General features: G+C 49.2%; 1 long non-coding RNA gene across 1 annotated transcript; it reads left to right on the forward strand.

The window, feature by feature from the left end:
• Positions 1-11,450: 11,450 nt before the first annotated feature.
• Positions 11,451-15,739, forward strand: LOC139082672 (uncharacterized). The gene is made up of 3 exons (XR_011538882.1): positions 11,451-13,802; positions 15,066-15,209; positions 15,569-15,739. It is a non-coding gene; the product is annotated as an uncharacterized lncRNA (long non-coding RNA).
• The last annotated feature ends 1,864 nt before the right edge of the window (positions 15,740-17,603 follow it).

The raw sequence follows: 17,603 nt of genomic DNA on the forward strand, positions 1-17,603 counted from the left end.
ATGCTAATATGCAAACACCTGGTCCCCAGAATATTGGATAAGGAATTGTGGATCCGCATCAGGAAAATGGCTGAACATTACTCTTCTCACCCTCCTCTCCTTTCTTCATCCTCCTCCTCCTTTTCTCCCTCTTTTTACCACCTCCTTATCAAACAATTCTCTTTCTTCTTTTCCTTCACTTTCTGCTTTTCCATCTTCTTAGTTCTTTGGTCCTTTTTTCCCCCTGTACACACATGCACCCATCCATCCACCTAACAGATATGCACTGTGGGCCAGGCACGTCGTTGGCCATGCGGGTACAATGGTGACTGAGTGGGCTTGGTCCTGAGAGCTGAGTCTAGTGAGGGAGCTGACAAGTAAAGAGCTGATCATCAGGCTGTGCCATGGAAGCAAAGACAGGGGAAGCATAAGGTGCTGTGGGCGCATGTGGCTGGGGTGCCTCACCCAGACGGGGGCAGGAGAAGGACGGAACCCTGTAGGCAGCCTCATTCCCTCCTAGCTTCACAGTCCTTCCACCCAAAAGCACTGCAAATAAGTATAGTGGCACATTACCCTTGCACCTGTCTCAACACCCTCCCCTGGCCTTCTCTTCCTCCAGTGAGCTGCCCCCTCTGTCGGGGCCCAGGGAAGGCTTCCTGAGAGAGAGGCGTCTAAGTAGGGGGTTGGAGCATTCCATTAACTGGGATTTCGTTCTTTCCTCTTTATTATTTAATATCCAGTGTATCAGTTTGCTCGGGCTGCTGTAACAAAGTACCACGAAGTGAGTGATTTAAACGACAGAAATTTATTGTCTCACAGTTCTGGAGGCCAGAGGTCCAAGATGAAGGCGCCAGTTGGGTTGGTTCCTTCTGAGGCTGAGAGGAAGACTGCTCCGGGCCGCCCCAGCTCCTGGTGGTTTCCTGGCAACCTTTCGCTTTCCCTGGCTTCTGCAGCGCCACCCTGATCTCTGCTTTTGTCTTCACACCTCCTCGTGGTCTTCTCCCTGTGTGTGTCTGTGTCCAGATTTCCTCTTTTTATAAGGACATCGGTCATATTGGATCAGGGCCACCCTACTCCAGGATGACCTCATCCTAACTTCACTAATTACATCTGCAAGGATCCTGTTTCCCAAGAAGGTCACATTCTGAGCTACTGGGGGCCAGCACTTCAATATAGGAATTTGGGGGGACACAATTCAACCTGTAACACCAGGTCTTTCCTTCTGGATGATGCTTCCTGGAAAGAGACTTCTGTCCCTGTCATCTGGCTTAGTCTGGGCCTGTGGCTCCTCGAAGGACTGAAGGGGCATGAGTCAGGAGGCAGGAAAGGAGGCTGACTGGCTTTACTGGTGAAGAATGGAGGAGGGCAGCAGCCTGAGGTGGGGAAAGCGGGGAGGGGCTCCTAGCCAGGGGGAGCTCAGGAGACAGGGAAACCAGGGGCTGGTGGGAGGAAGGCTAGGCTTCCGTGAGGACAGGGCCCATCAGTGATGCTAGAGCCCCCTAAAACAGCTTTAAAGACAACTAAATTTTAACAGAAAACTGAAAATCAACTCCCATAATTCCATCACATCATAAAGAGCTTTATAAGCTAAGTTCAGGAAAAGTGACAGAGTGGATAGATCAGTGTAGCACAGCAGTTCAGGACATGGGTTTGAATGCCAGCTCTGCCACTTATTAGCTGTGTGACCTTGGAGAAGCTACCCTCTCTGTGCTTCAGTTTCCTCGTCTGCACAAGGGGGTTAAGAGCTGTACCTACTTCATTAAGTTGTTGCAAGAATCTCTCGTGAGCCTGTGAGCAAAGCTCTCAGAACAATGCCCAACACATGTGTGTTCTTCAGTAAACATAGCTGTTATTATATAGAATGTGAGCATGTGAATGTGGGGGCCCAGAACAGACCAGGACCACGTTTCGTTTGCCTCTACCTTCTTCAGAAAGGTTTATCTTTAAACAACTGTTCAGCGAACCAGCGAACTGATCCTTGAGACCAGCAGGCTAGGGAAAGTGTATCGAGCTGCTTTCGATGCGTGCCCTTCCCAAAGCACAGCCGCACTGCACCCCAGGACACTGAAGAACAGCCGGCATGGCCACAGAACCGCTGTCAGGTCCCAGGAGGGATCAAGAGACAGGGGAGTGGCAGGAGAGAGCCAGGGATGAAAAGAGTTTCTCTAGTTCTTCTTTAAGAATGAAAGAGTGGGTTGTAGAAACTCCAGACTGTTGTGATAACAACCCCTTAAAGATGATTCGACACTTTGGGCATCCTTGTGGAAGAAAGGAGTGCTCACCCGGTCCTCTCATGGGTTCACTATGAGCAAGTCATCCTGACCCACCTCGTTTCTTTGGGGGATGGGGTTAATATGGATTTGGGAAATGCTAAAGGGTCTTGGTCTTGCGAGATATTTATTAGAGCCACTCACAATCGCCTTTTGGACAAGAAGGAGTAATGTGATCTGGCCACAGAGCACAGGGAGGCCCATTCGTGTTTAGTTGGAGCCAACGGATGTTGAATGATGACCAGTTTGAGAGGAAAGCCTTAAGAGCTGAGTCCTGGGCCCAAATATCGTTCTGTTGCCTTTTAGAAGTAGCTACCATCCTCTCCAGCACTGGACCTATTATTCTGGGTTTTTTCCCCTCTGAATATCGTTTTAAAGTTTTTTAGTTTGTTTGTAGAAGCACATTAAAATACTAACAGCAAATGTAGGATAGTTTTGTATTTGCATTTTTTTGCTGAATTTCACCCCAATGGTGAAATGTTTCATCAAAATTCAAACAGTTTGGTAATCATTTCACGTTTCTTGTGATCCCGGAGTCCCTGCAGCGTCCTGCCAGTGAAGAAGGAGCCCAGTTGGCCCATTGGTGTTCTTTTCTGCCCTTTTTTTTTTTCAAAAAAAAATATATATATGCTTCTTACCAATGATGCCAGGTACTGTGTTAGACACGAGCGAATCGTGGGATCGAAAAATCGGAAGGAACCTGGCGATTTTTAGAACACGCACAAAAGGCATTTTCCTGCTAACACAGGAGTTGCAGCAGCATTTTAGTGAAAGCCCGTGCTATCCAGCCGTCCTCAAAAGGTTTGCAAGCTTCCCTACCCTTTGTGCTGGGGTTTTACTTTTGGAATAAAAGCTGATCTCATGGGAGAGGCCATAAAAGCAAAATTGCAGTCCAGGCATTTTTTTTCTTTCTTAAGCAAGAAGAATGTTTGGAAAGAAGTCCTGAATGATTACATTTGGCCAATCCCGGAAAACAAACCACCCCAACCTCCTCGCCATCCCCCGCAGCCCTAACAACTGAAAACCCAGATTGCTCCCAGACGTGGAGTGCTGGCTCCTGCACTGGTCTCAGCCAGCCCCTTTCTGGCCCTCACTGCAGGATGTGTGGTGGGACCAGCTGTGTACAGCGTTCCCTGCACATCACAGGGAAATTTTGTTTGTAAGTGGAGTGGAACAGAACATGGATCATAGTGATGACAAGCCAGGAGCCAATGTCCCCCTGAGTTTCCCACTGCAGCTGCTTTTTGTTATTTCATAGCTCTATAAAGCGTGTTTCCTAAATGACAGGCCAAATAAAAAAGAGAAGGAGTGTTCTCCTCTTTTTGCCTAGCCCATCCCCCACCCCTCACTTGACCCTCTGGGTCAGACGGCAATTCAGCAATTCTGTCGATCAGGGGCTGACTGGACTCATGTAGGTGATCCAGATGGAGGCATTTGGTCGAACTTAGGGTTGCCCTGAGCTCCTGGGAGTTTGGGAGGTCAGGGTCACATGGTTTAGTGCAACTAGCTGAAAGTAATTTACAGAAATAGGAACTGCATCCCACATGACCTCGTCGCAGGGGTTCCCCATCCTGGCTGCCCGTTGGGAGTACCACGGGAGCCTTGAAAAATACCAGTGACCCACTCTAGACCAAGCGACCCAAATCTCTAGGGGTTGACCTAGAGTCCTGTAATTTCTTAAAATCTTCCCAGGTGTTTCTGAAGCGTTGAGGCAGCAAGAGCTTGGGGTTCAACATCAGGGAGACCTGGGGTTGAAACCTGATTTTGCTGCTGCCTTGTGAGAGGGTCCCTGAGGAAGTTTCTTCCATTCTTTGAGGCAGTCTTCTCAGCTATAAAATGGGGGACAACAGGAATTACCTTTCAGGGTTGAGAGAACTAAAAGAGAAAAAGTACGTTAGCGCTTGGCTCACAGTAAGTACTCAATAAATGGTTTTTGTGAACGTTATTATCAGATTTTAATCATCGCCAGATGCTTGAGATGCTTGGGCTCACACTCTGTCTCACAGAAGCCTCCTCCATGTTCTGTGGGCTGTGTTTGAACTTATGGGAACCCATCTCCTCTGCCTTCTCCTCACACCAATGTGTGGGCTTCAGTCCCAGACTCCACGGGGACGTTAGCTCCACTTCTGTCCCCTCTCTTATGGGTGGTGAGAGGAAAAGAGTGAAACTCCAGCTCACAGGGTATAATTGGCTCCGTTGGTGTCACATGTGCATTCTTGACCAATCTCTCTAGCACTGACAGTGTGAGGCTCTGACTGGCCCAGGACTGGGTCACATGGTCCCTCTGAGAGCCAGCGGTGGAGTCCAAACTGCAGAGTACGGGCTAGAGATTAGAGAGGGAGTAGTTTCCCAGAGAGAAACCATGGTAGGGTTTACTGGATACTGGGGCAAACGCAGTAGATACCTGCCTCCCACAGCCGGCCTTCCTCATAGTTCACTATAACTGGGCAAAGAATAAGTCAGACCATAGTGAACAGGAAGGGGGAATGGGACAAGAAAGAAGACATTCAAACAGGGTGCAATGGCCTTTGTCTACTCTGTTGATTGCCATATTGCTTGTTAATTCTCTACACGACTACAACCAATTCCTGGCTGCTCTCTGGACAGGTTCTAATCTCTGTTTTTTTTTTTTGCTTTTGCTCTTCCATCTATCTGGTGTCATGTTCCTCCCTCTGTGTGCACCCATCCAAATTCTGCTCGTCTTTCAAGATCCCATTTCAAATTTTCCTCCTCCTGAAGGTCATCTGTGAGCCCCTTGCTCCTTCACCTCCTCCTCCTGGTCAAAGGGAATGCATTCAGATTTCCAGCACTGATATCTGTCTCTTTTCTGGTGTGTATCACTTCCTACCTTGTACTGCTATTCTAGTACATAGTATTGCTTCTCCTACTAGTCTATGATCTTCTTGAGGGCTGGATTTATTCAGCTCAGTGCCTTCATTACTATGATACTTAATTTTATGTGTCACCTTGCCTGAGCCAGGGTGCCCAGATATTTGGCCAAACATTATTTTGGATGCTTCTGTGAAGTGTTTTTGGATGAGATTAATATTTGAATCAGTTTAAACTGAGTAAAGTGGATTGCCCTCCATAATGTGGGTGGGCCTCATCCAATCAGTTGAAGGCTTGAATAGAACAAAAGACTCACCTCCCCTGAACCAGAGGAAATTCTGCCAGCAGATGGTCTTTGGACTTGAAGTGCAACATTTGCTCTTCCTGGGTCTCAGCCTGCTGGTCCACCCTGCAGATTTTGGACTTGCCAGCCTCCATAATCACATGAGTGAATTCCTTAAAATAAATTCTTCCCTTTATATATACACACATCCTATCATTTCTGTTTCTCTGGAGAACCCTGGCTAATACAATTACCTAACAAAGTGCCTGAAAAAAAGTAGGTGCTCAGTAAGTGTTTGTGAATAAGTGAATGCATGAATGAATGAATGCGTGGATCCTGCATGGTTGCTGGGCACTATGCATCTAAGGGATCATCTGTCTTTTCCACCACAGCTGGTGGGATCGTCCATGGAAAGACTTTTTGTAAAGGGCCAAGCTCTACACAAATGTTTGTTATTATAATTGTTACTTCTCCCACCACTGCGGCTACTGGTTCTAGGACTTGTGCCACTGCTGGCCTTAAAATGGTCTGAAGCTCTTGCCCTCATGGACTACCAGATACCTCGTTCCAAATGACCATCCCTCTCTTTCCCCAAACACCTAGTGCTGGTGTTTAATTTCCAGCCCCCTCTCACATCTGGGCCCTGTTGTTTGAAGCTGCACCTTAGTTTGATGGAAGGATGCTGTGGGGAGGGGGGCGTTCTCTGTCCCCTTTTGTTTCTCATGAGAAAATCCTGTAGCCACGGAAGAACCAAACTATGTTAGCAGGTAGGGGTGGGGTTTTTTTGCCAGTATATCTGGTAGTAGGAGAAAACCGGTTCTTCAAATTCGTGGTGTTGCCAAGATGTGTTACTGTCTCCACTGAAAAGCCTCTTCTGAAACTATGGAGAAAATAAAAAGACCTGTAGTTGCCAGGGGTGGGGGAGGGGGTGGGGAAAACAGGCAGGGCAGAGAGGATTTTTAGGGCAATATTATACAGAGTTGAAAATCCTCTGTATAATACAATGATGGGTATACGTCGTTATACGTTTGTCGAAACCCATTGAATGCATGACACCAGGAGTGAATCTTTATGTAAACTGTGGACTTGGGTGATTATGATGTTCAGCGTAGGTTCATCCTTGGTAAACAGTGTACCACTCTGATGAGTGATGTTGATTATGGGGGAGGCTATGCATGTGTGGGGGCCGGCAGTATATGGGAAGTCTCCACACCTTCCTCTCAATTTTATTGTAAACCTAAAACTGCTCTAAACAAAATAGAGTCTTTTTTTAAAAAAAGCTTTTGCTGAATGAGAACAGTTTCTGAAAGCAATGACAAGCCCCAGATGAAAAATCCCCCGATTTATTACCAGTCCAAACAGCTTGGCTCAGCCAAGGGGGCTGGCACGGCATCTGAAGAACAGCTGTGAGATCAATTTGGGTATGGGTTTATTAGCCATGAGTCGGGCTTGGAAGGATGTCTTTGGGGAAAAGGGGTCTTGGGCAGGGGACCCAAGCTACTGTGAATATCCTGACAACTCATGCAAGAGGATGGCTGGGGAGGATTTAACTGCCTCAGCTGTGCCTCGTCGGTGGGCCAGTTCCATGGAGCCTCCAGCAGATAAGGAATAACAACGCAGGGCCGGGGCCAGCCGGCCTGCTCCCAGCCCGCCATCAGGCCTGGATTGATTTCACTTGTTGTCTGCAGGCAGTCTCAGCCTCTTAGAGCCCCAGTTGGAAGAGGCCGGGAAGGTCATGGAGTCCAGCAGTTGTCGGATTAGAGGAGACCCGTGAGGCTTTCTAGGGGAGAGTGTTCCACCGCAGGACACACAGGAGGGCAGCAGCCGCACAAATGCACGAATGGTCGTTGGACACCTGCCACACGCCCGCCCGGTCCCTCCCCTCCAGGAGCTCCATCCTCACAGGGCAGAGGACCAGGAAGTACCAGGTCTCTTGTGAAGGCCGCTTTGCCTTTACTTCCTTGGTTGAGCTTTGATGCTATTTTGCTTTTTCCCTAGGCATTCATTCATTCATTCATTCATTCTGTTTACAAAGATAATATTTGCGTTCTATGTACATGCTCTTGTAGAAAATTTAAATACAGAAAGGTAGAAAGAAGAATGCAAAACACTCCATCTGTGGGAAACCAATCCTTTGAACATTCTGACATTTGACGGTGACATTTTTGACACTATTCCTCTATGTATGTACTCATGTAGACATTTATGTGTCACTCGACATGATGAGACTTTTTCTGTTTCCCAATTTGCATTTTTTTTACTCAACAATGTGACAGAGAGCTTCCTCCAACAATGACTGTAGATACACAGCAACATTCTAAATGGCTGCTCAGTGCTCTGTTATGTGGCTACATCCAAGTGTGCTCGCAGCCAGCCGTGGATGCCCTTTGAGGCTGCTGCTGGCCTTTAGCTCTGATAAACCCCACCGAGGGATTCTCCTTGGACCCATCCGTGCTCTGACAGACATTCTCCTGCCCCTAGGAGTCACACTGCATCCAGCACTAGCTCCATGCCCCATGTACAGACGTTCTTGGTACATGTTTGAGGAATAACCCGAGACAACAGCTTTGTGTCCTCATTCTCTCCTCCCCTTAGGAAAAGTTCCTAGAACTAGGATTTTAGGATCAAAGGAAATAGACATTCTGATTTTAGGCACATATTGCCAGGTTGCCACATATAGCCTCCAGAATGGTCTTACCAATATACAATCCTACACACGCTGTCAGAGCTTCTCCTCACCTCTGCCAGAGCTGGGTGTGTCCTTTTTTCAGCCTCTGCCAATCCACTAGATTCAATGCTTTATATTCTACTCTAAGTTCCATTTATCAGTTTGGGTTAAAAGTATTTGGCAACCTTCTCTTTCTTCTCATTAGCAGCTGGCCTAGGACCTGAAGCAGGGTTAGTACTTTATATGTAACACAATTGCTCAGGAATGTTTATAAAGCCCCTCACCATGCTAGGCACTCCTGGACATGAAAAGGAATATGGCAGCATTTCTGCCGCTGCACACATAGAGACTCAGTGCATGAACTGGCAAGGGGGCCCTACCTCTGGAGAGAAACAAGTAATGCTGTGGAGGGACGTAAACAGGAAAGCAAGAGTTATTCCAGGGGTGGATTGTAGAGGATGCGTCCTGGGAGCCACATGATTTCCAAGGGATGGGAAGGAGGAAGCAGGGAACATCCCGCCCTTGCCCTCCTTGCTGTGGTGCTCAGGCTGAGATTCAATGCAGGGGGAAGCGACTGTGTGTACTGACCACATTTCTTAAACTACAGCTGAGAACCACCTGCCAGAGAACCCTGCATGGTGCTTGTTCAAAATGCATTTTCCTGGGTCCACCTCAAAGCAACTGAGTCAGAACCCCTGGAGATTGGACAGGTCTTGACACACCCAGCAGCAAATTCCTTTACACGCCAAAACTCGGGAGCCATTGCTCAGGGAGATACCCACACAATAGGCACTGGAGAGAAATAGTCAGAAAAAGTGGATTCACGGTTTACACAAAAGCAGATAACCAGTTTGTCAGGCATCTCGTTCACCTGCACACCCTCCCACTAGCCCATTGTTCTGGTGTTAAGCAGACAGCACAGGAAAGCTCCCTGCTTCCCGGTTCTTATGTCACCTTGCTGTGGGTGAACATTCTTTCGCGTGAGGGATTTAGAGAATTGGCCGGGTGGGAACGCTGATGTTGAGTGAGTGTGGGTGCTGATGTGTGTTTCCCACCACCACGCTCACCGTGACGCCCATGGGAGCCTTTGTGTGGCCAGGTTGTCAACAAAATGGGAAATCCTCCTGGGCATTCTCGGGATGCTCGGGGGAGATCTCCATATAGCTCTTCAGTGGCCACAGGGAAGAGCACACTCTCACCTCCCTGACTATCCCCAGAGCCAAGCTTCCCTTCCTGGGTGCAGACGGTTCCCCCAGAGGAGTTGGCCAGGGCAGAGCGACAGTGGCAGCCACGGAACCTTCCCAGGTAGCTGCCTACAGAACTGAGGAAGGAGCCTCCCAAATAAGTGGACTGTGAAAATTCAGTCTGCATGCTTCTACCTGCAGCTCTCGGCTGACCGGCCGCAGAGGGAAAGCCGGGAAAAGCTATGGAAACGTCAGGAAGCAATTGACGCAGCTAAATCATGGCTGTCATCGCAGGGGTGTCCATACGTCCTGATCTTGCTTTACCGACAGTCTTGGCTCAGGACCCCACTCCTGATGGAGGACGGGGTGCCGCGATTTCAGAGGCTGCCAGATGGCGGTGAGAGGCCCGGTGCACACATGTCACACCGGCTGACAGCATCGGGAATTATGCAGAAGCAGAAGGAGCCCTTTAGCCACAGTGGATGGTGTTTCTGCGGTTCACTGAATACCTCTGCGGAAAGTAATGCACCTTGATAACTGACCGTAAACTCGCACTAAAGGTCTGATATGCCGAGACAGGGGCACTTTTTCCAGTCGCCATGATGGCTGTACCGCCAGCATATCAGGATAGTGTTTGTTGGAACCATCTTTCCCTGGGACCAAATAAACAGTTGCTCTTGCAAGTTTACTGACTTAAGGGCAGATGAGTGAGGAACAGAAAAAAGGCAAACGGCTTTGCCCATGGACCTCCTTCTCCTCCTTGTTTTTCTCTGCCTGCTCCCACCAAAAAAAGCCTTTAAATACCACGGAATCTGCCTCTGCCTTCAAGAAGCCTCCCTTGATTTACTGAGCTCAACCAGCCAACACCCTCTCCTTAAAATGCACTTTTAAAACCAGGCAGTCTCCAGTGCTGGATTCTCAGCTCTTTCTTGCACTGGCTGTGTGGCCTTCGGCGCCCTCAGTGCTGCTGGGACAATGAATGTGTTAATATGCGAAGAATGTAGAACTGTGTCTAGAATAGAGGAAGACTAATTTATTGTAACTAATATATGTAATGTATATACCACATATATATAATATATAATATACAATATACATATATTAGAGTAAAATATATTACACATATACATTATATACAACATATAATGTGTATACATATATACAATATAATAATTATTAGTAGTAGTACAATAAATATTCATTAAGTACCTACTATGTGCCAAGCACAGTACTGGCCACTGGAAATGGGGATAAGAAGTAGGGGGAATAAATATAAAATAAAATGTCTCTTGATCTCGTTGATGTGTAATGAACACCCAGCCCGGGAGGAGGATGCATGTGCAAGTCACTCTAACAGAAAGCTGAACAAATCCTTTCTAAGCAGAGGAGGTGGGCATGAGGCTCAGGGAGCGGCCTGGGGAAGAAAGGAGGAGCTCTCCAGGTCATTCTGACTGCTGGAGAGGGTGGGAGGGCGGCCTGGAAAACGTGAGTGTGTGCTGGACTTGAAGGATAAGTCGGATTTTCTAGGGAGAGTTGGGGTGGGGGATGGGCCAGGCACCCCAGGGACAGAGTGAGGGAGGGAACAGAGGCATTTACTCATCCAGAGCACAGTGGTGAGCGCCACCGTGGGCCAGGCACTGAGCTGGGATCCTGGGAACAGAGCAGTGACCAACATGGATGGGGAAGGCTTAGCTGGCATGGGGAGGGAGGCGGTGGAAATCCTTTTCCCACCCTTCTGACCCCATGCGGTCATGGAGGAAAATGTCCTTATGGTTTAATCCAGTAATAGGTGGCATCTGATACTTGGAGCAGAGCACATTTTAGCAGATAGACTAAGTGTTAGGAAAACAAAAACTACGTCTACACCAATTATTTTAACAGAGATAATTTAATACAGGGAATTGGCTGAACAGAGGCAAAAAAGGAAGACTGAGGATTGAAGAGGTAGTAACTGAAGCAAGTAGCTACCACCCTTAAGACTGAGGGTCAGAAGAGGTCGGGGCTACTGGGAATGAGAGGCATGGAGCAGGAGCTCTGCAGAACTGGCATCCAGGCTGGATCTGGAAGGGTGGAAAAGACTGGAACCCACTGCTGCTACCGGGCTGAAGGTGGTTGCTGAGGCTATGCAGATGGGAACGGGAAGAAAGTAGGAGAGAACAAGCCCCTCTCTCTCCCCTCCTGCCTTCCAGTTTCCCTCAACCAATAGAATGTGGCAGAAGTGACAATAGGTGTGTTCTGGAGCCTAGGCCTCAGGAGACCGTATGCCTCCAGCTCACCCTCTTGGAATATTGCCCTGAGACCACCATGGCACAAAGAACCCATGAGGAAAGACCACGTGGAGAGAGACGCCCAGCCCAGACAGCCCAGCTGCCCCAGGCCACCTGCCAGCTGAGTATGGCTGCATGAGCGAGCCCAGATGAGCCCCCCAAGAACCAACCAACCGACTGACAGAGTTGTGAGAACTGAATGTTGGGGTTTATTATGCAGCAATTCACAATGGAAGCCCTATACAATGAAGAACACAGTCAGTGAGGGCGGGGCACCCTGCAGCAGGACTTACTGCTGCTGGGCAGGTGGGAGGGGTGCTGGGCAGGGGCAAGGACAGGGACAGATGGTGAGAGGGAAGGGTCTCAGTCTCTGGTCTGACTCTCAGTGAGTCTCAATGAGACCATAGCTGGTGGAGGGTTTCTTTGAGTTTGGAACTCACACTTTCTATATTCCCTCTTTTGCTCTCTTCTCTCCCTTAGCAATGTAGCTCCAAGGCATGGGCTGGGTCCCCTTCCTTGCCATGCTCTTCACTGGCTCCTCATCTAGTTAATTCCAGGCATCCTCATTCTCAGCTTCTATGGTCGTGTCCTCAGAGCAGTCCTTCTTGATCCTAAACCACAGCCCCCTGTATACTCTCTCAAGATACACTGAGTTTTCCTACACAGCACACATCTCAATTTGTAATTATGTACCTATTTTTGTGTTTCGAAGATCCAGACTCAGCAAAACCTAAACAGCTTATGCCCTGAGACTCTATAAGACGTGATGAGTAATAGCAGAATTTCTAGCCCCTCACCTTCCATAGCGCTTTCTGTAGCCTGCTGGGTCTCAAAGTGTGGCCTCTGGATGGGATCAACGTCGTTTGGCATCATCTGGGAACTTGTTGGGAGTGTAATTCTCCGGCCCCACCCCGTCCTCCTGAATCAGAAACTAGGGGTGGAGCTCAGCACCCTGGGGTTTAACAGGGTGATTTTGATGACACACTAAGTTTGAGAACCACTGGTCCAGACAGTGAGGAGAAAGGTGACTTGGGGAGGAAGCAAAGAATGAGGACACAGGACCTGGAAGAAAGACAGCCCTATGCCAGCTCCCTTCCTGCTCAATTTAGCCATATCAGGGGATGGTGTCAGAAATGCCGGATAGGTTCGGAGGGGATGGTCTGACAGCACAAGGATCTTCACCCAGTGAGAGAGAGAGACAGCCAGGCCCCTGTTTAACAGATGAGGAAACTGAACTTTAGCCGGATTAGGTAACTTCCCGAGAGTCACACAGCTGGGATGTGGCAGGGCTCCGACTTGACCTCAAGTCTCTCTGTCCCAGGGTCTGCACTGCTAGCCAGCCGGCTCAACTGCCAGCCTCAGCATTATTTGGAAACACATTTCACACTTTTCTTAAAGAAACAGCAAAGTGAGCATCTCAGCAGAGAAATTCCCGGCCGCAGTGTGGGCTCTGAAGGTGGAGAGCGTGTCAGAGGCTTGGCGGGCAGCTGGCAGCTCAGCTGTGGATGCCACGGGCACCACGATAGGGCTCTGCGTCTCTTTCTCTAAGTCCTTTGCTGCAAGCATTCAGCGAGGCCGAGGAGAGAAACAGCAGCCAGCAATGCATCTCCCCAAGTTTATTTACTAAAACAGCATTTTTTATTACCAGGGCATGTTCGCAGCGAAAATGTGACAGCCTACATTTTATGTGGCCATTGATCTTTAATCCGAGCCTGCCTTGAGGTTCCCTATAAAATCAGGGCTTCCTGGCCCCAAGTGCGGTTCCGCCACGGGAGTGAATGACAGCCCAGGCTGCTCTTTTCTCATCTGAAAGGGCTGAAATTGCTTTGTGTAAATGGGTGGAAAATGCTGATATTTGGATTCTATAAATAGCTCGCCTCCCGAGCGAGCAGCGCGGGGGTTTCATCTGCGTCTCCTCGGAGTGTTTGGGACCTGATCGCTTTTATCCAGGGTGCGGCATACAAATGAACTTGGCCACTGTGCGCCCCGCTGGGCAGGGCGGATTTGGAACATTTGGGCACATCTGCGGGTCTTGAGGGGGGGATGCTGCTGAAGGAAGCAGGATATGGCCCACGAGAGCGGCGGGGGCCTAGAGATGGGCACGAACCTCCCTTTAGGGGAGAGAGAGCTGCGCATCCCCTTCTCCCCACTTCCATTTGCAGCCTGTGCCTGCCTGCGTGGGAGAAGCGTCTATCTATAGCGTGCTATTTTTAGCTCCATCAGCTGAAGAACCTGACAGCCAGTTAATGACTGGGACCCATCGGCGTGTCTGCCAGGCTGTGGAATGCGCACGCCGGGAGCAGATGTGCTGAGAGGCTCAAGGTTGTTGCATCGGAAAATGCCCTTCCTTCCCTGGAGGCAGGCCGTTCGAGGGGCTGCGCCCTGCACTTTCCCAGAACCCTCATATGGCAGGGAGGGGGCATCTTGCTCATATCTGGCGCAGTAAATGACATCTTCCTAACCCAGGATCCCATTCCTAGACACTGTTAACACAGCCTGGAGAGGTGGAGGGGACAGGGAAGGCTGGGGTGGCAGCCCTGGTTGCTGAGAAAGGAGTCTCATGTCACCTTGGGGAGATCAGAAACCTGGGAAGAAGACTAGCGTACAACCACTCTGGTTGCGAAGCTGTAATTTTCCCCAAAGAGGGAAAATCTTGTGTTTCAGAGATTTCATGCCCTTCAGAGGCTGTACTCTATATTGGCTCCAACCCCTGAGTCTATAGATTGTGTGCCACATGCTCAGAGAGGCCCAGCGACCTGCCCAGGACCACACAGCCTACCTCTCCTGCCCTCACACCCTCTGCAGCTACTGCACCCAGGACTAAGTTACAAATCAAAGGGCTGCTTATACTCAGTGAGTGAACACAGGAATGTGTTCAGTGTTTGTCCATTCATTCAGTCTCTCACTCACCCTACAGCCAGAGGCCAGGGAGGGCCAGCCTCTGGAACACCAGGAGATCAGACTCAGAGCAAAGGGTAACGTGGAAATGCCAGTGTCAGGGCCCCACTCATGAAGCCTCGGCGCATTAACCAGTTGGCTTGAGGGTTAACACAGTAGATGTGTCCAGTGAGGCCCCTCTGGAGGCTTTCGCCACCAGTCAGGCCTCCTGGATAATGCTGGTGGCTGACACATGGAGCAGGCAGCGTGTACCTTTCTAAGCACATTACACGAATCAGCTTACAGTTCGTGCAACCTCAGGAGATAATACCCTATCATCACCCCCATCTCACAGGTGGGGAAAGAGAGCATGCGTAACTTGTCCAAGGTCACCCACCCAGGAGGTGGGGCATCTGGGATTCAAACCTGGGCTGTCTGGCCCCACAGTTCATGCCCTTAACCACTCTTCCATACTGCCTTAGTTCGGGCCCATCTGACTTGCCTCCCTCACCTGGGCCTTGAAACTCCAGTCTCTCACTCACGGGCTCTTCTGGAACAGCGTCATCATAGACGGAGATGTTCCATATCTGTGCTGTCCTATATGGTAGCCACTAGCCCCATGTGGCTACTGATGATTTGAAATGTGGCCCGGGTGACTGAGAAACTAAATTTTTAATTTTGTTTAATTTTCATTAATTTCAATTTCAGTGTCAATAGCCACGTGGGGCTAGGAGCTGCCGTACTGGATGGAGCAGCTCTAGAGGACTGGCAGCGCCTTTTAATCTACAGGGAGCTTTCGAAGATGATAACGCCGTGATGTGTTCCCAGAGACCCTGACTTAAGTGCTCTACGGTAGGGCCTGGCATCATCATTTTAAAAGTCTCCAGGTGATTCTAATGTGTAGCCAAGTGTTGAGAACCACAGGGCCCCATGATATCCTGAGTCATTCTAGCCTCTTCTAGCCTCTAGGAAATGGTCCTCTATTCCTGTTGTGGCAGATACTGTGGGTAACTCATTTAAAACCATTCTCGAAATTTTCATCCCTTACCTTCCTCTACCACAAAGGTTAGAAAGCTCTAAATACTTGATTTCACCAATAGCCATATAGCTGGCCATGCAGGTTGGCCATGTGACAGACACTGTTCTGGCCCAAAATACACAAGCAGAATTCTGCCGATGTGGTTCCTTCATCCTTCTTTTTTCCTGCCTAGAATTCAACTAGATCCCCGGAGCTGTGGCAGCCATGTTACAACCATGAGGGAAGACCAGAAATTTTGCAGACAATCACCTTGACATCACTGTGCTAATGAATCAAACCCAGCAGCTGCCTACCTCTGGACTTCTTGTTTTGGGAAAAAAATACAACTTATTTGCTTAAGCCACTCTAGTTATGTTTTCTGTCTCTTACAGCCCAAAGCTTTGCTAATACGGTTCTTTTATTTTCCTTGGCTTTGAGATTGCTCTAAAGACTGAACACATTGGTGTATGTGAAAGCACTTTGCAAACTGGCAAACATTCAGCAAATGGACTGGACAGTGTTTGCAGTGGGTTTGGAAACACTGCCAATCTCCCCTTCATGCAAGAAACCCAAACTCGAGGGCTTGAAATCCGTGCTGTCCAGGGCAGGTTGAGGAGAGTTCCCAGGGGGACTCCAGTGAGGGGAGGGGCAGAGTCCTGGGAATAAGGACTTGTCCTGCTTGTGACTTGTCCTGTTTTGCTTTCCTGGTTTCAGCAGTGAAAGTTGGGTGTCCCAGGAAAGCCCCAGTCCCTAACCAGGATAGTTGGCTGCCTTTCCTGGGAACATGGGGCCCAGAGACCTTTCTTCCACCATAAAACATCCGCTCGTAGACGAGGTTGCTAACTGACCCCAAAGGGCCTGGCCATTCCTTGCTGGAAAATCCATCAGCCTATACTCTCTGGGCCGGAACATCCTCCACTCAGCATTTCAGTTGTGGTTGCTGAGAATGAATTAGTGGCTCTTAGAAATGCTCGCACACTTCCCTTAAAGCCTCCACTTCTTCTTTCTCAGGAAAGAAGGATCCGCCCCTCCAGGGGAGGCAGGGCTGGCCTGAGGACTGAGAGCTCAGCGCCTCGCACAGAGCCCGGCCCAGAGCCGCCCTCCGGAACACAGCTGCTGGAGGGAAGTGCCTCGCTGGCCTTTGCCCCCTACTCCAGCTGCTCTGTCCACCTTTGGGCCACGCCACCTCTGCCTCGCCTCAGTCGCATCCCAGCCGGCGTCTCCGGGAATTACGCTCCCCTCTTTCCGTTGAATGGCGCGTCCTGGTTTGCAAAGGCAGCTCGTGCGTGCGCATCATCCCCTTTGATTCTCCCAGCAGCCCTTATTCTTCACTTCCTCCCAATTATACAGAAAACCGAGACGCACAAAATAAACTAACTTGTCAGTTTCCCTCCAATTTCTGTCCGCTCCTGCTGAGGCGTGAGAGGTGGTTCTGGACAGGGCTTGGGGATCAGACGGATTTGGGTTGGAATTCTGCCTCTTCTCTGCCGTGCAGCTTTGGGCACGCTTCTGAGCCTCACCTCTTGGGTGTCAGGAGAAGTAGATCAGATAGCGTTTCTGAAGTTCCCAAGAGATCCCTCCCTTCTCCCTTTCTTCCTTCCCACCTTGCCGTCCCTTCCACAATGTTTCAATTTTAACAACTTATAAAGCACTGAAAGTCCTTTAATAGGAATAGCTGACAACCATGTGCCAGGCACTGTTCCAAGCATTTGTTAATTCTCCTGGCCCTTGAGGTCCATACTATTTTCATTTCCATCCTCAGATGAGGAAACTGAGGCACAGGGAGGCTAAATAATTCGTTTATAGTCTCACAGGCTGCCAGCTCCAGAGGGCACTTTCCTAACCATCATGCTGTCCTGCCTCTACTGATTTCCTGGTGGGGAGTTCCAGGAGCTGACGAGACAGGGAAGCTGCAAGGCCTTTCTGGATCCTACATGCCTTCTGTGCTGTTTCCATCAAGTATGAATTCGCTTAAAAGTAACATGCTTCTTGAAAACATCATGGTGCGCTGGCAGCTACTGAGGGTGTATTGGTTTCCTGTTGCTGCTATAACAAATTACCACAAATTTAGGGGTTTAAAATAACACAGGTTTATTATTTTACAGTTCTGGAGGTCATAAGTCCTAACTGAGTCTAACTAGGCTAAAATCAAGGTGTTGGCAGAGCTGCATTCTTTCTGGAGACTCTAGGAGACAATCCACTTCTTTGCCTTTTCCAGCTTCTAGAGG

The sequence above is a fragment of the Equus przewalskii genome, chromosome 3, assembly GCF_037783145.1.
Source record: "Equus przewalskii isolate Varuska chromosome 3, EquPr2, whole genome shotgun sequence".
NCBI classification, from domain to species: Eukaryota; Metazoa; Chordata; class Mammalia; order Perissodactyla; family Equidae; genus Equus; species Equus przewalskii.